This window comes from Miniopterus schreibersii (assembly GCF_964146895.1).
Source record: "Miniopterus schreibersii genome assembly, chromosome: 2".
NCBI lineage: Eukaryota > Metazoa > Chordata > Mammalia > Chiroptera > Miniopteridae > Miniopterus > Miniopterus schreibersii.
Genome location: NC_138102.1, coordinates 166,451,963 through 166,476,302, shown reverse-complemented (window position 1 = coordinate 166,476,302; position 24,340 = coordinate 166,451,963). Strand labels below are relative to the sequence as shown.

The 24,340-nt window shown below is 35.5% G+C and overlaps 1 long non-coding RNA gene across 1 annotated transcript; it reads left to right on the top strand.

The window, feature by feature from the left end:
- Positions 1-15,802: 15,802 nt before the first annotated feature.
- LOC308552757 lies at positions 15,803-20,481 on the top strand. Its single transcript, XR_013998138.1, has 3 exons — positions 15,803-15,898; positions 19,111-19,216; positions 20,096-20,481. It is a non-coding gene; the product is annotated as an uncharacterized lncRNA (long non-coding RNA).
- Positions 20,482-24,340: the final 3,859 nt, after the last annotated feature.

Below are 24,340 nucleotides of genomic sequence, written 5' to 3'. Positions count from 1 at the left end.
CTGGGAAGCTCTTTATCTGTCCTTCAATTCTAAATGATAGATTTGCAGGGTAGAGTAATCTTGGTTGTAGGCCCCTGCTTTTCATCACTTTGAATATTTCCTGCCAATCCCTTCTGCTCTGCAAAGTTTCTGTTGAGAAATCAGCTGACATCCTTATGGGAGCTCCCATGTAGGTAACTAACTGCTTTTCTCTTGCTGCTTTTAAGATTCTCTCTTTGTCTTTAACCTTTGGCATTTTCATCATGATGTGTCTTGCTGTGGGCCTCTTTGGGTTCATCTTGTTTGGGACTCTCTGTGCTTCCTGGACTTGTATGCCTATTTCCTTCACCAGGTTAGGAAAGTTTTCTGTCATTATGCTTTCAAATAGGTTTTAAATTTCTTGCTCTCTCTCTTCTCCTTCTAGAACCCCCATGATGCAAACGTTGGTACCCTTAAAATTGTTCCAGAGGTTGCTTACACTACCTTTATTTTTTTGAATTTTTTTTTTCTTTTTGCTGTTCTGAGTAGGTGTTTTTTGCTTCCTTATATGCCAAATTACTGATTTGATTCTTGGCTTTATCTGATCTACTTCTGATTCCCTATAAATTATTCTTTATTTCAGTTAGTGTATCCTTCATCACTGATTGGTTCTTTTTTATTCTGTTGAGGTTCTCACTAAGTTCATTGAGCATCTTTATAACCAGTGCCTTGAACTCAGCACCTAGTAGATTGCTTCTCTCCATTTTGTTTAGTTCTTTTTCTGGAGTTTTGTTCTTTTTTTGTTTGAAACATGTTTGTCTCCTCATTTTGGCAGCCTTCCTGTGTTTGTTTCTATGTATCAGATAGAGCTGCTACATCTCCCAGGCTTGGTAGTGTGGCCTAATGTAGTAGGTATCCTTAGGTTTCCATGGGACAGCCTCTCTGATCACTCAAGCTGGGTACTCAAGGTGTGCCCCCCATGTGGGCTGTACATCTTTCTGTTGTAATTGAGTTTTGATTGCTGTTGGCACATCAGTGGGAGGGATTTACCCAGGCTGGTCAGCTTCAAGGACTGTCTGTGACCACTGACCACTGACCTCCAACCACCATGGAGGATCAGCTGTGTAGGGGCCCACCACACTGAGCAGTACTTACTTTAGCAGGGCTCTAGTGCCCACTGAGTCTACCCCTTGAGTATGTAATTTGTGCAGGTGATTGGGTGGTGGTGCTTCAACATGGTCTGAAGCTGTCCACCGCGTGTGCTGGCTCTGGGGCCTCCTGAGTGTGCAGACTAAGGTCAGCCACCACCTGTGTTCTGCTCAGGGCCACCCGGCATAAGCTACAAAGTGATCTGCAGATGGATGCTTCTTGTGCTGGGTTTGGAGGTGCCCAGCAGAGGCCAAGCTGTGAATCAGCGCTGGCTGCTGTTAGTGCTGGGCTCAGTGAGAGGTACAATGCTCACTGTGGCCAGGTGCTGCTTGTTTTAGAGATTTTAGGAATATCTGAAGCATGAGCCTAGACAGGACATTCATATGGAAAAGCCACTAGAAACAGCTTGAGTGGGCCTGAAGGTTATAATTTAAACTAACTATGTACGAAAAGTTTAATTTAACAGAAAATTTTTCTATAGGTGTTACAGTAATTTTAAATTTATACAGACTAGATCTAATAAATGCATGTATTCACCAGCCACCAGGAAGAAACAAATGCACAGGGCTGGGGTGTGGCTTAGTGCATCGGGGAACATTAGCTGGCAGGTGTTAAAACTGCTGCAGAAACTCACGTCACGTGACAACAGAAAAATTACCACATTCGATGCAGTGTGATCACATGCTAATCACTCGCCAAACATTATTTATGAGCAGTGACTCTTGGATTTAAATATGTAGACTATAGCTGTAGATATGTTACATGTTTTTATGTCGGCAAAATTACTACAGTGTTTTTTCCAATATATGGCCCATTTGCTAAAATTTGTTAAAAATAACAGTGAATAACAAAAAACCAAAAAAATAGCCTGTTAATTTAATTTTAAGCAAATTTTGGTTAAAGTCATTTTAAAATTAACGGGGTATTAATTTTCACATAAGACATATGAACTGGAAATCCTGTCCATTAAATCCAAAGTCTGTTAAATCGAGGTCCGTAAAGCCAAGGGTTTACTGTACTGAAGTATGTGTATGCTCCATAATTATTTCATGATTTTACCATTGGTTGATTTTAAGAGTAAATTTTAAAATGCATTTATTTATTTACTATATTATTATTGCATAATGATCAATTCCAATGTAGTGATTACAAATGTTTCTCTGCATCTCCAATATGCCACTTACAGGGCAATATCCTCAGCATAAATTTCAAATGCAATTATCTTATTATGCCTCATTAATTTTTCAGTCATTTCAAATTTATGTGTTGTTTTCTCTGAGTTCTTCTTAGAGTTCTCAGTCCTCTTACTTCATCCTGGACCAGTGTTTTGCAAGAACTGTTACAATATTCATCCTGGGACATTTGTCACTGCTCTCCTGGGCATTGTCCACTATTAGCCAGGTCTCACATCTGTCAGTTTTTTGCATTTCTTCCTTATTTTGCTGGATTGGTATTATTTTTAGCTAGTGCCATGTTTATAAATTAGTCAGTGTGAGTATGGCTAGTGATGAAGACATGATTAGGATTTCGGGGGGGGCGGAAATCATTGGGAGTGAAATACACCAAAGAGTCAAGTTACTGGGACTGGGCCAGTGACTATAGGGCCTAAGAACATCAGTTAATCCTTCACACAAGATGGGGACACAGAATTTGGCATCTTTCCCACCTTGGTCAAATGTGGCAAGAGTCAGGTTTGGGTCAGAGACTCAAAAGAGGGAAATATGATGAAATTGATAAGAAAAGGGGGAATTTACAAGTGACTGAAACCTCTGAAACTAAAGAGCAAATAAATTACTTTAAAAACTTATTCTGATTCTTTAGATTTCAGTAACTAAAAGAGATAAGTAATAAGTTATTGGGTTAGCATATTTTCGTAGGATAATATTTTTGTTGTTGTTCTCTGACCTCCAAACAGCTCCACAGAGGCGTTTCATGAGTAATCTATTTAGAAGAAGCCCCTCTCCTTGCTCTGTCATCCTCTTTTACCTGGCATCATTTTTATCCATAGCACTTATCACTTCACATTATATTACTTCTTTCTGAAAAAATATATAAAATATGAATATATAAGTACACATTTACAAATAAATGTATTAAGTGTAAAATGTAAACTACATTAAGGAGATATGTTTCAATCGTTTGCTTTAGAATAATACAGTGCGTCACAAATATGCCCTCAATTAATTGTTGAGTAAATAAATAAATGCGTAAATAAGTGAAGGTTTCTGAACCCAGAAGCAAACATGTTTATTTTTCTTTTCAAAGTTAAACAGGTAGAATCCACCTATGCAATGAAATGCATTGCACTTATATCAAGGGAGACAAAATTAATTGGGCAAGGGTGGGATGACTCGAGGTTTCAGAAAGAAGATTAGACTATTGAACGACTTTTCCTTGGGTAATTACCTGCTAATAAAGCACCTTTATGAGGATGGTGGAAACGCCCATTGCTCCAGGGCAAATTGAAATCAGTGAAAATTCTGAACTTCATGGTGAAAGTCTTTGGTCTTTTCCATTTCTTCAAGGTTTGCAGATCAGAACATGGTAGATCAGAATATATAGGTATTGTCTTTCCCAACACCATGAAATGTTTCTTCTATCCTTGTAGTGCTTTTATTTTACCCCATTTCAATCCAGACATTATCCATCATAAACATAATATTTTCTGTTAAGAAGAGAGGAACGAAACATCAACTTGTCTTCTGATTTCATTATCTGAATAGTCTAGAATTTCAGTTTTTCCTTTTGTTTAATATTTATCTCTTTTTTCATTTCTCAGTCTTATAGTGATGAGGTGACTATGCAAGTGCATAGACTTTTGTCTATCTCTGTGCCAAACCCAAACAGTCAAATTACTGGCTCAAAGCAAATGCTTTAAGACCTCAAAGAAGCACTGGATAGATTCATCCTTGGAAGAAGAATTTGAGCATCATATAACTTTAGAAAAATAGGTTAAAAGCTTTAGGTCAATCCATTTCATTTTTAATAAACAAGTAAAGTGAGGCGTAGAGACTTTCCTGTTACTTAATATTAGAGAAAGCACTAAAGCTCATGTTATCCACATATTTCCTGCCCCTGTCTCTGCCTCCACCCCTAGCCCCCAGTCAGAATACAGTTTCTTCCTCTGTCATAACAAAAAGCTCATTGCATTTGTACTTGGTTGCAATGAATTATGAATATTCCTTACTATCTCTTACCTATTCTGTTTTTAAAATGTTTCCAACTCTATAGTACAAGGTAATGTCTTTTTCCTTGTGTCAGTTATCATAACATAATCTTCCTAAATTCACTCCTCATAGTCCTTTGTTTTTAATTCTGTGGGAGGTGGCTCTGTCAGCCTATTGCACAGTGCCCAGTCTTTCTTGAAAGTCAATACAGGTGTTTTTATTAATAATAATATTTAACGGTTGCTTTCCACTGAGCATTACTGTGATTATTTATGAATGCATTAATAATTTATCCATTTACAGATACTGATGGAACATGTGTCATACGGTTGTGACTATGCTAGATATTCAAGACATGGTGAGTATGCTCTTCACTGACTAATCTTGACCATGAGCAAGGCAGTTCTCCCTGTTTCAACTCTGCACTCTTCTGTTGATATAAATACAGACCCTACCTTCCTCCCAGAATTCAAGTAAGTAGAGTTCAGATCCTAACCTGCTGGGTACACTCCAAAGAAAGAATTGTCACTTTCAAGTGTATCCCCTTTTTTCCAATGGCTGCTTTGTGTGTGTTGTTGGGGGCTGGAGGGAGGGGGTGGGTATCTAATTACCGGAATTCTTAGTAGCCTCCCGTTTTTTTTCTCCGCTCTCTCTTAGTACTATTTTTTTCTTGATTTTGTATTGTTCATTAATATCCTGCTTTTAATTTCTCAGGGCTCTCTTCAATTCAAGAAAAAAAGGAAGTAAAAAGGGAAGAAAAAAATTTTGGTGAGCATTAACTCACCTGTGGCTTTCTGGGAGTTAGTAGTAGGTTAAGTAGTACATGCAATTATGACACTGCTCTCACAGGCACAATGTAATTAACAACTTTACATATGAGAAGTAAATATGCTTGTGTTTGTATTTCCGCAGGGTACTCTCAAGTCTGGAGATCCCTTCGGTTTTCCCACAGATTTAAAAAGGAAGTGATTGTTTATGTTTAAAACCCACATTTTTCTCCTAAAACCATTTCTTCAACTTGGTGTTTTACTGGAGGAAGTTAGAAAAGGGGAGATAAGATGCGTGCAGAAGTAACGGTTCTGTTTTTGACACTATTTTTTTGCTTGGTTTCTAGAGAGGTAGTTCACTCAGCTTAGTCCCTGCGTGCAGAGATCACCCAGAGACAACAGCTCCTGTGAACTTCAGTGGGCAGCACAGCACACGGAGTGACCGGATTGTGCTTTATTTGTCCAGTGATGCCTGAGGAAGTGACTTACGCGACTCTCAAATTTCCAAATCCTTCTAAGTCAATGCAACTCCAGGAGTGCTGCAGTCTCAAGAGAACAGGTAAGATCCTCCCTGCAGGATCAGACAGACCAGAGGAGATTATCCACCTTACTGGTGGGTTCTCCTGTCTTCAACTCAAGGCTGTTAAGATCAGTTATGGAGTGCTGGTTCATAGTGAAGTCGCTATGCCAGAGCCTAGTTTTGTCTGTCGTATTTAGTTTGTAAGATTATTACTGTGTGTAAAAAAAAGACTGTGTCCTAAGCCTCTGGAAATCCTGGGGTCACCACAATAGCATTTCTTATATTTTTTAGAGATTATAGGCTATTTGGGGAAGGAAAAACAGTAATAACATGAGAATAACTCTCCAAGATTTGTATTTAACTGCTAAAAGATATAAAATAGACATATGCTATGAGACTCATAGGACCACTTCTCTACTCAGGGATGTTGTAAACCTTTCTTTCCAGGAAGGAATAAGACTGAAGGTTCCTTATCTCAACATAATATAATTCCAGTTCACATAATTGCAGTCTGTTTTATTCAGCAATCCAGTCCCTAGAAAGTTAGAGATAACAATGAAGCAGTAGGAAGATGATTTTGGAAAACATCAAGATCATATTTGTCTTTATTGCTATGGGATACATGGTTTCTTGTGCATTCCTGAGACTATTTTTGTTATTTATAATTTGTTATTTACATATTTTAATACTTTTGCATACTTTAAGTCCTTTTGATCTTAATATAAAATTATATATTCTATAAATATGTGGAATTTTTAATTTACTAATTTAGCCCAAAGTATTTTACATTCAAATGATGAAGAAAAAGCACTCTGTATAAACAAATCTGATTATAGAATTTTAAGTATCAGGTTGATAGATTATGTTTTAGAGACAAATTTCCCAAATAGACTCATCTTCTCTATGATGCTGGATAAAGGCACTGTAAGTATCTAAGGAGAGGTATTAGGGCATCACCATCCAATCAATCTCATAGACAACTGACTTCAGGAGCTTATAAAAACTAGAGAGGCAACTTGTGTTCCCAATATTATTTCCCAATAATCAACAGCTGTTACTAAAATTATTTTATAAGAATTTTATTCTTTTACACACATCTGGGTAGACAGCTTGAATTTCACTTTTGTGAAGGTTCACAAAAAGTTTGTCTATTTAAAAAAAATAATAAAAAAAATCTATCATCAGAATCAAGCCAGAAACACTGGGACCATCTGGATAGTTAGGAAGAAAAAAGAAGACGAGTGGTTTCTTAAAACACTTTTACTTTTTCCCCCCTGCAAAGAAAACCATGAAGTGCCAGAAGCGGAGCTGGACCAGGGCGCTGGGAGCGAGGCGAGGGACCCCGAGCGCCCCGCTGCGGCGGCGGGGAGCAGGGCGGCCGCAGGTGAGGCGTCAGGGGCCACGGCCGGGCTCGAGCGCGGGCGGAGACGCTGGGCCTGACCGTGAGGGGCTATCTTCTAAAATAAGAAAAGCTTCAGCAAGTGAGGTACGGAAGATAAACACGCGGCGGTAAACGCATGTCCTTCAGTTACGGGAAACCATCTCTTTTTTTATTATCTTCTCCATCTACCCCCAGCGTTTTTATACCTTTTCTGAATTTTTCTTATTTTTATAATATTAAACTTCATTTTTTTATTCCCTCCCCCCCTTTTTTTTTAATCATTTTATCCTTTTGTTATAATTCATGGATGATCTTCTTAAATGGCCTTTTAATTTTCCTTTCTAGAAATGGGTTCTTAGTATTATTTTATTTCAACAAATTATTGTTTTCTAAAAGCTTCTTTTATAACATTCTGTCTTATGTGTGTATGGAAAATTGTATCTCTCTGATAGTTTTTTTAAAAATTTATTTTTAAGTCGACTTTATAGAAGTATAATTTCAATTACTTTATTGAAGTAATTTAAATCACTTTTAACGTATAGTGCATTGTACTTAACAAATATATACCTATATACCACCACCCAAAAGGCACCTGTGTGCTTTCCAAGTTATCCCCACCATCATCATCACCAATCTTAGCAGCAGATAATCAATGACTTACTTTCTGCCTTCCTGGGCTATTCTGCCTGGTCTAGAATTTTATATAAATGGATTCAAACAACATATAAGCTACGTTACTGTCTTCTTTCATAAGCATAATGTTTTTGAGATTCATCCATGCTATGTGGATCAGTAGTTAATTCCTTTTCATTGCTGAGTAGTAGTCCATTGCATGGATATGCCACAATATTTATCTGTTCACCTGTAGGTAGATATTTTAGTCACTTCCAGTTTGGGGCTCGTATAAATAAAGCTGCTTTAATGTGCAGTCTTTGTGTAGACATTTTCTAGAAATTTTATTAGGTAAATATCAGCCTAGAAGTAAGAATTCTAGCTTGGATTCGGGTATGTTTAACTTTATATGAAACTGTAAAAAATGTTTTCCACATGTATTTACAGAATGTTTGAAGTTTTCTCATTATGTGATCTTTGCTTCTCCCAAACTCCTCTTGCCTGTGTTTCATTTTTTCTTCAGTCTTTCATGTTGCCAGTTTTCTTCAAATATCTGGTGACTCTTGGTTGCCTGTACCCATTTGAGAATATGACCCCAAATCAAATTTGTGGGACCCCAGTGAATGAGAGATGGGTTTGTTAAATTGTCGCCTTCGTGGACTAGGGCAGTTCACTGGAAAACTCATTGTCAATATTTGTAGGGGTTTTTCCCCCTCTTGGCCAGTTAATTGCTCTGGAGATGAATCCTGTAATACACTGCCTCAGGCAGTGTTTTATGAGCATGGATAAGAGAAGGGGTTGACGTGGGGGAGAAAATACAGAATGAGGGGAGTCTACCTGTATCTTACATAGATTTTTAGATACATTTTCAGTGTTCAGGTCACTTATACCTCCACATAGGAAGTACTAGATATCGCCAATTCATGGAACTTTGGTGTGATCTTGAGAATCAGCTTGCTTCTTTTGTTTCCTCAACTCTGACTTTGGTTCATTTTCTAAGGGTCCACAAAATTACTAGTAGCTTTTTTTGTCTTTGATCTTTCCAAAATTCCATTTTCTTGGTTTCCTTTCTCTTATCATGAATCTATGCCTTCTTTCTACATGGTATTAGAGTTTTTAGAGAAAACCAAGGAAAAGGAATGAGATCTATCTATAGCAATTAATTCCAGCTGTTTAATCACCATTTCAGTCCTCCCAAATGCACTGTTATTCTGTCTTTTCCCCTCATTTCCTGTTATCAAATACCTCTCCTGAATGGACTAGCACAGGCAGAACACTGAATGTATGTATATGTCCAAAACTCTTATGGGGTTCCAATGAGGAGAAGAGATGATGCATTTGCTCACTTCTGTACTAGTTAAGAGATTTATAGAACAGAAACTTTAGGGGAAGATTCAGCTATCTGTAGTTCACGACAAGGGCCAAGTCTCTTGATATTATTGCACTCCACAGAGGAAAGGTGGCGCCATCCTTCTTGTGTGGTGTCAGGAGGACTTGTTTATCTTTCTGGCCTCAGAGGATTAGTATCCAAACTAAACATGCATGCAAAACAGGTCCTCTGTAATCCTAAATCATAGAGTGTGATAGACCTTGCATCTGAGAGGACATCGAACCAGGTGTTTTTTTTCATGGGACATGGAATTAACAGCTTGTCATCTGGTATGCCATTGACACAGTGACAGACACGTGCTTTACATCACACATAGGCTTAATGCTTCTTAAAGTACTCCAAAGGTTGATTTCAAACACAAGAGTAAATAAAACTAAGACAAAACAAGTAACAATAGCTGCTGATTTTAGGGGACTCAGAGGCCAGAGGAGGGAGAAAAAGCCAAAGACCCCAAATAGCTCCTGGAAGAGAAAGATAATCAGAGTAAACAAACAACATAACAACATCATTTAAGATATTAAATTATGGCTTCATAAAGCTTTAAATTGAAATAACATGACTTCCATTGTGATAATTTTAGTGGGTGAGCTGAAAGAAAGGGTGAAGATCATTGATGCCCAAGTTGATTGTCCTGGAAGATTATACAGAAAAAATTATTTAAATTAAAGAGATAAAAATCATGATGGACTTTGATAATAAAGCCAAGTGATCTAATATGTAAATAAGATTCCATAAAGAACAAAAAGAACAGTTATAAACAAAGAAATGATTAAAATACAATTGGATACTCTCTAATACTGAATAAATATGGAGAAAAAAATTGTCATTTATTCATAACAAATTCAGAAAAGATATAATTCATCCACTCAAAATAAAATAAAAATCACACACTCTATCTGAGAAAAATATTCAACAAAATTTCTAGAAACAAGATTTAATAAAACCTAATAAAATAAGGGAAAGTTTAGAGGCAATTAGAAAGTAGTAGCTGATGATGGGATGATTACAATAAAATTATAATAGTGAATGCTAAATTACTTTTACAATGGAATAAATATATTACAAGAGACAATCTGTAATAGTCTAGAACAAATTTTACTAAGTTCTCTCATTAAAACCTAAGGTCAGGGAGAGAATAGATGAGGGAATAAAGATATTATAAAGGTTCAGGCTGGACAGTGAAATTGATAATTATATATTAATATTATATTATTATAATTCAGAAGCAGTGAATTATTAGGGCACTGGTGGAAGGAGTAAGGTTGGTGTCTTATTTCATAGCATAAAAGAGAAATATGTGTCTAAGGGCTAGTAACTGGTATTAGAAGAAAAATATATAAGTAAAACTTCTAAATTACTAAGGAAAAAAAATCAAATAAATATCAAGTCTAGATTAAATCAGGAAAAAAGTATGTTAAGTAATAATTAAATATATAATTCATGAAGTCAATATAAAAACCATAAACCTATATGCACCAAAAAATGAGGCAGATATATAAAGCAAACATTATAGGAGATTTTATTAGAAATAAATTTAACTCAGAGTCTTTGATATGCTACTTTTGTTACTATAGAATACCTAGCAAAAAATCTGATAAATATGAAATAAATGATTTGATAATTAAATTAATACACTTATTTTATAGAGATAAACACACATATCTTATATGATTGCAAATTCTTAAGATAGTGTATCTTTAGAACAAAGAGTTGGTAATTTATTTTTAAAAAACCTACCAAATATTAAATTTTTAGAAATTAATAGACCCATATCTTTCTGATTATAATACTATAAAATTAGAAATAATAATATTGGGATAACCCAAATAATCTTAAATACTTAGGTAAAGATATATTCCTAATAATATTTTGATCAAAACAAACAAAACAAATGAAATTACAGATATTTATAATGTAATGCAAAAGAAAATATTTCTTTTTGAAAACAGCTAGAGTTATTAAAGAAAAAGGTTTATCACCCGCAATCTTTCATTATCAGAGAAGAAAGACTAACCGAACTTAATACAAATATTAATCAAAATAAATTAAGAGAGAACCAATGAATTTAAAAGCTTAAATTAGAAATAGAAAATTGTTTAAAACAAAATTTAATCTGAAGACTGGTTTCATTAAAAGGAACCCAATAGACAAATTAAGGAAATATGGTGAAAGCAAAATTATGAGATATTAGGAATAAGTGTTAAAATATAGTCATAAACTGAAAGAGTAGATATAAGTTTCATCTATGCAACTTTATGGCAATAAATTTAAAAATCTAAGGGAAATAGGTGATTTTCTAGTAACATATTAAAGAGAATACTTGAAAAGATCAATCATCAGAGAATTGGTAGAAAATTGGATTAAATAATATATTTCAATACTAGTGTGGAAAAGTAAGGAAGAATCTCCAGCAGGTGGTCAACACTGATTACATGGAGTTGGGAAGGTAGACCAATGAAAGCCAGATTAGGAAGGTAGGAGGGGGGAAAACAAACACTGCTAAAATGTAAACCAGGGTCCTGGCCCGTGTGGCTGTCCGTTGCCCCAAGAGGTAGCTAGTTCGATTCCCCATCAGGGCACATAGCTGGGTTACAGTGGCGGGGAGGGGCGGGGGGAGTAGGGGCGTGCATGAGGCGGCCTATCCGTGTTTCTCTATCTCATCAATGTTCTTCTCTCTCTAAAATCAATAAAAGACATATTCTTTTTAAAAAAAGAGTTCTTCATGTCATTTTCCTGAATTCGTGCTTCTTCATAGGACAGTACGTTCCATCAAAATTATGGGGCCCTGTTGCTTTCGTTTTCCTGATGCTGAACTTGATAGTGCTGGCTGCACTGGGAACCCTGATCTTAATGAGTAAGTTTCCACTTTTCTCTGAGGCTGTTCCTTGGTTTTATCAGGCACATTGCATTATTCTGATATTATATTACTTAATATTTTGGGTATTAATGTTATCTCAAGCTCTTCACAAGCAATCTCTTTTAATCTTTACCACAACCATATCTTATAGTTACGTTTTTCCTCAATTTCCAGGGTCAGCGTGCCCAAAGTGCTTTTTACATTCTCTGCGGACATTAAGTGACCAGTGGAGAATATTTGGTCATATATCCAGCATTTTATTTTACACTTTATGGTTTTAACATCCCTTTGCCTTTCTTTCATGTTTCTATCCTTTACTATATTGATCATGTTTTCTTCTTTGAATGCTTTCTCAACCCCTGCAATAATTTATTTCTTTAAATATTCATTAATTATTTATTTGAGAATTAAAAGACTTTTTAAAACACTCCATATTATGGGAGTGTCTCTTCCCAAGCCTAGATGCTAGTGGGAAATGTTCTCCCCCCTTCCTTCCCTCCTACAAAAGTGAGTACAAAGACATCCTGAAGAAATAGAGGACAATTATTACAATAATTGCCAACATTTCTTGAATGCTCATTCTTGCTGATTTTGATCTCATTTAATCCTCATAAAACTTAAATTAAAAACTAAAGATTTTATTAATTTGCAGCGCTGCCAGGTAAACTAACATCAGTCTATCAAGAAAAGCTAGATTATACTGTGATAATACACAAAATAAATTATGAAGCTTCCTGGATCTTCTGAAGTTTTTGAAGACATGATCCCTGTCTTCCTATTTTTTTCCTTCAATTCTGAGGCTGGCGTTTAAATTACAGTTATATCTATTCAAGAAACTCAAATTCGGAATATATGGGCTTAGCAATATATTATGATGCCTCCCAGTCTCAAAAGTGTGATCTGCATTTTTATAAACTAAATAATGAATCACACCATCTTTATTTCGAAATCTCTGCTTTACATGGATCCATTTTGTTTTGCATTTAAATGCATCTGGGCATTTCCTTAAACAAGGAACTAGTGCTCCATTGGGTGACTTAAATCATTTTTATCTCAATTAATTTTAATATTAAAAGTATGGAAGGCTGGTGTTCTACATGTATGCAGCTATCATTTTACTATGTTTTCCATTAAGTTGTTAGATAGCTATTATATTAATATAATTTATTGGAAGACTTTGCGTTGAAGTCTAATGGACCTCCTGCCATGAATTATAGATTACCACCAACTCTCCTTCAGCAACAGTACAGCTTATGACAGGCAACCAAGCGCCCTGGAACAGCTGGAGAGAACTATCACCTTATACATGGATATGTATAAAAATGTCTCAAGTGAGCGCACTGTTTTCAAAAATATGTTAGAAGACACATTAAAGCAGTGGAACAACTCTATGTCAAAATGCTATGAAGACTTAATGAAGGAGAAGAATGGTAAGTGAAATCATTTATCTGTTTCAGAGTTTCATCAGTAACTTAGGGCGCTCTCATTTTCCCCAGCCTTTTCACTGGGTTTAAAATCTAGAAATGTTTTTGAAATTTAAAAAAATCATGGAAATATGATAACCATTTATAAATTCTTCTGTAAAAAAACCACCTTTTGTCTTTCTTGACTGAGTTTCTTTATATGTTGTTTACTACTTTTATCAAACGGGTTTCTCTCTCTCTCTCTCTCTCTCTTTGATTAGATTCAGTTTTCTTGAATCCTTTCTTCTTCTTCTTTCTTTCACATTCCCATTTATTTACACTCCCATTTTAATGGACTTTAGCTGGTTACATAGGAAATAAATGTTCTGTATACATGTATGTCTGAGAAGGCCTTTATTTGGCTAGGTATAAATTTGAAGGTTAAAAGGAGTTTCTTCAAGAATATTGAAAAAATTGCTCCATTGTCACTAGGAAACAATGTTGTTAATACAACGTCTGTTCCCAGTGTGATTTTCATTCAGTAAAATAACCTGACCTGACTTTAGCTTTTAAAATATTTTCTTCATTTTGGGTAGCTGAAGTTTTAAGACATTCTGGGTATAAGTGTTTTCTAATCATTTATTGGCTGTGTACTCTGTGGGCCTTCTCAAAATGAAAGTTTATGTCTTTCAAATTTAGGGAAAATGTGTGCTATTACTAAATATGTGCTATTTAATAAAATAAATATATGCTAAAAATAAAATAAGTTTATGTTTTTCTCTTTCATTTCCTCTGTTCTGCTCATGACTTCTTTGCTTTAGATGTTAAGATTTGTTGTCTCTTCTTTTTTGTATTTTCTATATTTTTTTACTATAGATTTTCTAAACTCTATTTTTCAATCTTTCTATTGATTATTATTTTGTCAATCATATTTTTCAACCTGATAAAACCTTATGTGATTCTTGAGAGTTGTTTTTTATAGCACCCTGTTTTTACTTTTAGAGTTGCGCAGGTATATTAATCAGAGGAGTCTTAAAAGATGACTCTTGTCTTTCCTAATTTTTTTATGGCGGGGGGGGGGTGTGTGGACAGGTTTGTGTTTTGTTTTTCTTCTTTTCTTTTATCGTGAGAATTCTCTCTCATATGCTGGTGCTCTAACATGCCTTATAGTTCTTGCTTCTCTGTTCAGACTTAAGAAGGAAAGGGATGGCTGATTTGAGTTGGCTCTACTGCTATTAAAAGACGATGGGTTCTCCGTTAGACCTCTCTGGAGGTGAGAAATCTATCTGGACATTTAAGGGTGGATGACCAAGGAGGAAAGTATGAACTGACAACTTTTCTTTTCAAATGAAGCTGGATATAAAGGGTGGCACTAATAGTCATAGCAGAAACCTAGGCTTTGCTGGAAGGTGTTTTCAATTTCTTCAGAGAGGAACCATGTTCTTTCCTCTGCTGAAAATCCTTTACCCTCTCACTGATTTCTCTTCTTTCCATTCTTCAGTCTTTCCTTTCTTCCCTTTCATTTAAAAAAAAAAAAATGCCTAGTACTTGGGAAGAGACCCTGAGAATACCAACTGTTCTGAAAAAGTTTAACAATTCTTCATCTTGAATAACTAGCAATACAAGAGGAAAAACAGACGAGTAAAGAGATAATTACACCTCAGTGTAATAAGTGCACACAAACATAAATATATAATGTGAGAAACAATATAATTGGAGGAAATAGTCCCGACTGGATAGGGGTTCAATATTCAATGCTGGGAGGGAAGGCATATTGAAATAAAATTGATGAGCAATAACATGACAATCTCAGGAGAAATTCAAGGTATTCAAAATAAGGCTAATAAGAAATAAAATTGGAGTGTCATTGGGGTTCCTGTAGATAATGGAGAAGGTTTGAATTTTAACCTGAAAGCAATGGAAAAACATTGGATAATTTAAAACAAGTTCTTATAGAAACATCACTGGAAACAGTGAGGTGATGAGGTTTCTGTAGAAAATATAGCAGATTAGAGATGGCCTAGGGTCTCATTGCAGCAATCCAAAACTACTGAAGTTTTCTCTGAGTGCTTTTAATAATCCCTTCATCATTTTTCTTCCTCTATATCTATGATTCTTTTTCTAAGACTGTTTCAGATTCAAATCCCATTTTATTTCAGATCACATTCTCTTCCTTCTCTCATATTTTAAGCAATCATCTCATTCAATCTATAACCTCTGTTAATCACTTCAATATATAATGTAGATGTTTGGAAATTCTGATATATATGCTTATTGATTGCATATCTGTACATACATTTAAAAAATTTTTTTAAAAATATATCTTTATTGATTTCAGAGATAGGAAGGGAGAGGGAGAGAGAGATAGAAACATCAATGATGAGAGAGAGTCATTGATCGGCTGCCTCCTGCACGCCCCCACCTGGGGATCGAGCCCGCAACCCAGGCATGTGCCCTGACGGGGATTTGAACTGCGATCTCCTGGATCCTAGGTCGATGCTCAACCTCTGAGCCACACTGGCCAGGCTGGAAGTACATTTTATGCATATGTGTGTACCAATATCAAAGACTTTCCTCATTTGTTTTTCAGACCTCAGATGTTGCTCATGTACAAAGTCATGCACACAACATGAAAATAAGGAAAGGAGTCTCTTCCCCCTGAGATGTGAAGAGAAAAATTGTAACTTAACTCAGGTCTGTGTTACGATTTCTGGCATGTCCACAGAAATTTATTGGTATTGTTAAGGTACAGATAAGAAGAATTTAAGTGACAGCATTAATCTTGGCTGTTCCTAATAAATGGCCTTTATACCTTATATGTGTGCCACCTCCCTCTGAGTGGAGTCACTGGAGAATTCCTATACCATAGGTTCAAATAGCAAGGATATACAATTATTATAGTTACCAGTCCATGAAACACATCACAACAGGTAAGTTATGAATATATATTTCTTGTTCCCTATGATTGTTGGTTCTTGTAGAACCAGAAAGGAGAGAATAATGACTTATTTTCAGTTGTGAGGCATATTTTAAGGGAACATTGATGCAAATTAAATCATGGGATTCTCTTCCCCCTAAGAGTTGTTGTACACTGATGAAAAATTATAGTCTTGACTATAATCCACTTGGTATAATCATATAAATAATCTACAGTGTATCTTATTTTCACCTGTTACAACCCTACTTAGTGTTATTAATGATAAAATACAGAGAAATCAGATAAAGTTACTGTAATGCTCATGATTATTTTGCTATTGTTTTTATTAATCTTTGAGAGTAGGAAAAAAAGCCAAACTCCTAATTGTGGAATGCTAAAACCCTTACTATCCAGCACAATCTATTTTTTTAATTTGCTGTAGCATGCTCCAACCCAATAGATCTTGTTATGAGCATTAACTTGAATGAGGTTCATGTCTCTGGGATTTTTGCCCTTTATGATTTTATTACTCGAATTATTATTTTGTCCCTTTTGAACTTTATTAATTCAACTCAGTTTTCAAGTTTCAACTTTATTGCTTCTTTGGAAAGTTTTCTTCCATCACAGCAAGCTCACTTTGTGGCTTTCTTTTTCATATTCTTGCATCATTACATCAACAGCTATAAATATATCTGTTCTGCTAGACTTTTAGCTCCTTAAAGGTAGAAAGTGTGTCTTACACATTATATATCCATTTGTGATATAGAGAACACTTTAAGCCTGGCTGAAATACAAGGTTTCTTCAATAGCTTGATTTTAAAAAATTATGCTCTTTTTTTCTATAAGGAAAGGTTGTACTTAGAATGTCAAAGGGGAGACATTTCATTGTTTTAACATATTATTTTGATAATTTACTGTATTAAGGGAACATCTCAATCAGGTAAAAAATTAAGAAATAGTTAAGAAATTAAGAAAAATTAAGGGATAAAATTATTTTATATGTTTTTTTATTGATATCAGAGAGAGGAAGGGAGAGGTAGAGAGAGAGAGATGTTTGATCGGCTGCCTCCTGCTCAGCTCCCACTGGGGATCAAGCCCATAACCCAGGCATGTGCCCTGACCGGGAATCAAACTATGACCTCCTGGTTCATGGGTTGATGCTCAACTACTGGGCCACACTGGCCGGGCAAAATAAAATTGTTTTAGACTAAACCAAATTAGATATGAGGTATGAAGGAAAGGGAGCAAACTCTGATAATTTTAAGTTTTCTATCTTGAATTTATACACAAGAAAATAATTTTTATGTTTGGAACCGATATTGAGTGTAAACTTTAATATGTCAAGTTTATGGTGCTTGTGAGAATCACATGAACATAAAATGTAATTGAGCTTGGAGGTGAATGGGAGTTGAACGTAATGGAGAATTAAAAAAAAAAATTATCCACTTGTAATTTTACTAAACATTAATGACTTATCAAACATTTATCAGTGATTACCATGTTCTTTTCATTGAGAATACCAGATGAATAAAGTTCTGATCCCCACCATCAAGGGTAATTTGAGCCTGGTAAGGAAGAATTTTGGTTAATTAAAAAACCAATAGACTGGGTGACAACATCCAAAATAAACTGGTATATTGAGAAAAGGAGGTGCCACAGGATAGAACCCTACATATCCACACCATGGAAAATAGGAAAACTAGCACAAGTGTTTAAGAATAAGTGATTGAAGAAATAGGGAGTGAAAAGAAGGCATGACCCAATAGGGGCTGATGATTAAATTAAAAAAAGGAGTTTCAAAAATAATGTAGTCAACAGTGGAAACACCTCAAAAAGATTATATAATGCACAAATGGTGACAAGTACTGTGTATTATATGCCTATAGTGAGCCACAAAAACTGGAAAAGACCTTTTAACCTAATGTTTTATTTACTCTTAAAACAGTCTGTGATATACGTACTATGACCCATAAGTTTCAGACCAGGAAACTAAAGTTCATAGAGAATTAAGTAAATTTCTTAAGGCCACATGAGTGACAAGCACCACAATGCAGGCTCAAATTTGAGTCTGCTTATTTTCAAAGCCCAGGATATATCTAAAAACAAAAGTGTTAGTTAACAATTAAAGGGCAACTCTGGCAACAGCATTATAAATGAAACTGTGTGGGCTAAAGATTGATAACATTTTATTATTTTTCAAACAAATGTTTCTTGTGCTTACGAAGCTCTGCAACATAGACTAAATTCTAGGGATGTAATAATAAGCCCTGCCTTCATACATCTTACAGAAGCTTTTCTCTAAGGTGACTCAAACTAAATCAAGAATCCTGCAAATGGTTAGTTTACTGTAATTGTGATGTTTCATAGATAAAAAATGAAAGGTACAGTTCAAAGAGAATAGAGGTGGGTTAAAATCTGAATGAGGGAGAAGCAATAAAATAAAGCTTAAGCTCCAGATTTTCTCTTTAGAATCTTTGAGGTTAATGGAAGATGTTGCCTTTTATATCACTAAAGAAAATTCATGATGTCAGGAGAGTTTTAAAGACATTATTACTTACTTCAGGGTAGGGCCCAATGAAGAGGGAAAGATTAAAAGAGTAGGAGAGAGGGAGGTAGTAAGTTGGAAAAGAGCAGAGGTTCTCATTGGAAAGGCCAGTCTTGAATGAATGGGAACCCATTCCACAGTGAATGCAGAAAAGAAAATTAGAACCCCTACAGATGTAGGTAGATATGGTAGTATTTGGGGGACTTCATCTGATACCTTCTGTTTTTGCTTATCCTCTGATGAATGTTAAGACTGTGATGGTGTTAAGTAGGAAACCTGAGAATAAAGAAGGTTTTAAATTTTCACTGTGGGAAAGGGGACAGGGAACCAAGAAGTGAAATCATTGTTGAGTGGAATTTTGATGACATGAGCCTAGTTCTGTTGTACTTGAATTAGCTCTCAGTGGTACAAAGGAGCAGCAACTAATGTTTCTTTTGTATATAGCTGTTCATTACATGTCTTCCTTCACCTGTCTCTGGGATGAAGCGGAATCATATGCCCACCATGACAACTAAGGCAAAGAATGTTTCAGAATTTTGCATTTTGACCTGTGAGTTAATCTGTCTCTTCTATCTTGTCAATAATAAAGAAATGTCTGATATGTTAATTTTGGATATACTTATCTGACAGTCATCCTTCATATATGATCAAAGATGAAAAATAGAAGGCAAAAAATTCTGGGAGCATTTGTCTGTACCTCAAGCAACTATTATTTATTAGCAAAAAATCTATTCCATATAAAGGAGACTCTTGGAGTAAAGAGCCTAGGAGGTAGAAATTCAAAAGATTTCCTGTACTTCTCTGCCCTTCCTTTCACATTACTGTTCCTTGCTTTCCTAGGGCACTAAGGAATGGAAAGTATAAAGGCAAAATCAAATCGCTGTCAAGGGTATTGCCCTGTGCGATATACAAAGACTTGTCCCTTTGGAGCCAAGAAAATTCTGCTGTGTTTCTACTACTTTACATGACATTTAAGTAGATAATATAAGCTGACATACTTTATTAAAGGATGATTGTGCAAGTGTTTTAAGAGACTTATAATCAGAGTAACCATATGTTTTATTTTCTGAACCAGAACACTTTTGAGAGTGAGAGCAGACACTGTTGATAATTACATCAAGACACTGGGCATAAATCCAAAGTATCCTAGGCAAGCCAAGATTACTCAATGACCTCTTAGGGTGAAACTGAGAACAGGAGACCAAGAGGTAATTTGGGAGTCCTAGACAGTTGAGGGCTCTTGTGAATTCTCACAGTGGTATAAGGAATTGCCACAACTATTGTCACTTTCTTCTCTTTTAACTGAAATAATCTAACAAGGAAAGGAAAATAAGTTTTGGATATAACAGATTGGATTTATGAAGTAACTGTCTCATTTTTAAGATAAATAAAGCATACAACTAATTTTTATTTATTTATTTTTTTAAAGGTCTGGACCCTTTATGAATGTTTCAAGTGCTGAAACAGTGAAGTATGCAATGGAAATGAAATAATTGGAAAAATCTAATGACTCTAGTAGTTAATATCTGTGACAACAAAGTAGATATGCCACATTTTTAATCCTAGGTAAATGCAAACTTATAGCTTATTATACCACAGGACATAAAAATCACCATGTAAGCTGAAACTATGTAAAAGCAATCTCAGAATCAAAGGAAAAATTTTGTGACCTTAAAACCTTTGTCTCCAAACATTAAAAACTCTTTTTCTGTTGAGTATATATACATATATATAGTGAAATTAACATTACTTATTACATTATCATTTGAAATATTAGCAACATTGAGAATTAAAGTGATTTCATTTTTTAAGAGTAGCATGAACAGTGGTACAACTTCTTCTGTAGTCCAACTTACTAAACAGATTGAGCATCTTTTCCATGCAAATTGTCTTAGCAAATTGTCATACTCCTTTCTAAGTCGGGACCAGCTTCTAACATTTTATCTTTTGTGCTCTCAAAGACATGAAATATTTTTAACAGCTCCTTTCATGTGAAGTTTTTGGCTGGCATCCCTTCCTTTAAGTGCCTTAACCTTCTTTATCACAACTACTTTTCTTACTTATATCAATAAATTTCCTTCAGTAAATTCTTCTGAATGCATATCAAAACTCTGAATGATGGCAGTGTCAACATTTCTACGGTCAGCTATTCCTTCTTGAACTGAATTTAGATTATTCTTTTCACAGTGAGGTAAAAGTTCTTGTCATACTTCCTTTTGCTGTTACTTCCTGTCAGGATGCTTGGATATGTTCAGTGGTATGCTTGATATCTTTTTTTTTTTTAACTCAACTAAAGAAATTGCATGACTGTAGTGTCAAGAGCTTGTCCAATATTCCATCAAAGACACATGATTTTAAAAGTTTAAATAATGCTTTGGTTCATTGACTGGATTGATGAAGTTGTGTTTGGTGGTAAAAAGCATATTATCACTTGAGGCCCTCAGAGAATCAGTGTGACATTTTTGTTTTGTCTTGTGGAGGCAGCAAAATTAGGCTCCAGAAATTGATTTTGCCTTTGCCCGCAAGTTATTCAGTACAGGTTCACTGTGAGAATTATAATAATTATATAAGTCAAAGCATACAGGATAATATCTCTTAATAAGCCAAATAAAGAAAGAACATACTCCCAACCAATGACAGATTAATCACACCATTGTTCTAGGCAAAGGGAGATGAGAGGAATAAAGTGTGAATTGTGAGGTGAGGTGTGCCTCTTTATTCCAGGAGGAGGCACACTTGAGAGGGTAGGGGACCAACCAACAGCTGACTTCCAGCTGCCAGCACAAAGTGGAAGTCTCCTGTTGCTGGAGCACGTTGCCCGGGAACGAAGATGCCAGTGTTAGCAGGCAGTCTGAGCCGCTCCAAGGGTTATCACTCCAGACCTCTGCTTGGCTTTAACACCACCACCGCCCAAGGAGTTGCCTCAGCCACAGTGGGAGCAAATGTCTAAAGGGTCTTCAGAGAGTTCTTCGGTGAGCCGTCACCTCACCCAAACGGAAATTCAGACAGACTTTCAGTGTTTATAGTCTAAATGTTCCCTTGTTGGCAACCAGACCCCACCCCTTTAGGGGATGTCCAAAAGTCACCTTATTAGCATTAACTCAGCCTGGCAGTTGTGGTTGAAAAGGGCTTGCTATGAATAACTACACTCATTTCACCTTTCCCGCGGACTCTAAAGCAATCGCTCTTTTAGTTCTTCCAGTTTTTGCCTCTCATCATTGGATGTTATATTGATAGGTACAGACACATTTAAATTGTTTTATCTTCTTAGAGAACTGACCGCTTTATCATTATGCAATACCCCTCTTTATCCCTGATAATTTTTCTTGTTCTAAAATCTGCTTTGTCTGAAATTAATATAGCCACTCCAGGTTTCTTTTGATTGGTGTTAGAATGATGCATCATCTTTCTCTACTCTTTACATTTAACCTGTGTCTTTACAATTAAAGTGGTTTCTTGTAGGCAACATATAGTTGTATTTTTTTTTAATTCACTCTGAAAAGCTCTGGCTTTAATTAAGGTATTTAGGCCATTTACATTTAAAGTATTTATTGATATAGTTGGATTAATATCTGCCATACTTATATCTTTTTTTTTTTTTTTTACTCTTTGAACTAGTTAGGTTTTTTCCTTTCTTTTTTCCTGCCTTCTCTGGTTTTATTTGAGCATTTTATATAATTTTATTTTTGTCCTTTCTTAGAATATCTATTACTCCTCCTTTTAAATTTTTGTAGTGGTTGCTCTAGAGTTTGCAATGTGTATATATAAGTCTCTGAGCATGTATTCTGACTCTGAAACCCTGTCAACGTCTAAAAATCTAGCTGTTCTGCCTTCTGAAAACCATTGTTATTCACCACCAAAAGCTTTATAAATTCAAATACTCACTAAGCATTTCCTTTACCTTCTTGCTTTAATTAAAATCTGCTTCCCCTTTTAGGTTCCCTGCAGATATCTCAAGTGTTGGTGGCTTTGTTTACCACATCCCTCATACTAGTGAACCTGAAAGTTCTCTTTTTTTCTCTTTTCAGTTTCCAGACCACCTTTCCTCCCTCCATCTCTAATATTTCTAGCATTGACTCTTGACTTCAGACGACTACAACCATTACTCATCACTCACTATTTCAGTCATCTTCCAGTCCTTGGTCATTTCCCTCATTTCTTGACGAAATTAGCTCACTGTTAATCTCTCTAGCACTAATACTCCCTTAATGTTTAGTGGTTTGTCTATATAGACCAGCCTTCCAACATTCTAGACACTTAATTCTTTGACCTTAGATAATCTTGCATTTCTTCTCATATATTCTACTAACCCTTTTGTTCATTATCTAAAATTCATTATTTTTAATACCAGGAACCCCTCCATAATCTTAATTTGAAGTGACCCATGCTCTAAATTCAGCCTCCTACATTTTCAAATCATTTCCTCCATTGTTCTGACTCCATGAAATGTTTGCTTTCCAGATCCTATTATTCAGCCGCCCTTTACCCTTTTGTTACTTGCTGCCTCATATTCTCACTCTCCTCATTACCCATTTAAATTAGTAAACAGTTTATAATCATCCCCTTAAATATACTCTCAACTCCCTTGCTTCTATTTCACTTCCTTGTACTGGAAACACACCAACAAGAATTACTGTGAATCTTAGACTAGCCCACACCTACGCCCATGCAGTTGATAGTGACTAGACAAATCCATATCCGCTAACCTCAAATAGGTCTTAATGCTGCTCAAAATCTATAATCTCACTAGCTTATTCACTCATCAGCTCACCTATCCAATTATTTCATACATTTTCCCTTCAAAACTCAAATACTTCATTCCTTATCCTCACTTTCAGTTAATAACCTTGTTTCTTTTCTCACTGAAAAAAATACAAAAATTAAAACTTCCACGAACTCCCAGCACTATAGCTCTTAAAGTATGTGCATCATTGTACACATATTCTGCCCTCGTGTATCTGCTATGGGCACACCATCCATGACCCTGACAAACATTTCACTTTCTTACTGTATGCCATCCCCATCCACCTTTACCTACTCAGGGCATCATTATAGCAGTTTTCTTCTCTCTCTCCTTACATCATCAAATTTCCTTTTCTACTAAATCATTCCCAGGTACATAAAAACATGTATTAGTACTTCTATAGTATTGCATCATTTCTTTTCTGCCCTTCACAGGAAAATTCTAGAGTTGGAAATACATGCTGCCTTTCATTCTTCTCTTCCTGTCCTCTCCTGAACTTCCATTAACAAAGTTTTCTATCACAACACCAAGATTTTTTTCAACACCTCTGACAACAACAAAAATGAGGTTAACATCGGCATCAAGGAGATGTATTAAGAAGCAGTTGTGCCATGTCAAAAAATATGGAGTGAATTCAGTGACTCAGATATAACTTTAATTTATAGAGCTTATCAGTGAATGATATAGAACTTCTAAAGTCACTATCAGGAAAGACAAATATGACATAGTAAACTTCTTGCTTAGAAATTTCTTTTATCTCTCAATTACTTAAAGATTTTAGTTCAATCTGCTTGCCATAGTAAAAAAGTGCCTTCACTATCTGTTTTTTATCCTATCCTACCCTACCCTACCCTACCCTATCCTTCTACTCTACTCTACTCTACTCTACTCTACTCTACTCTACTCTACTCTACTCTATTCTATTCTATT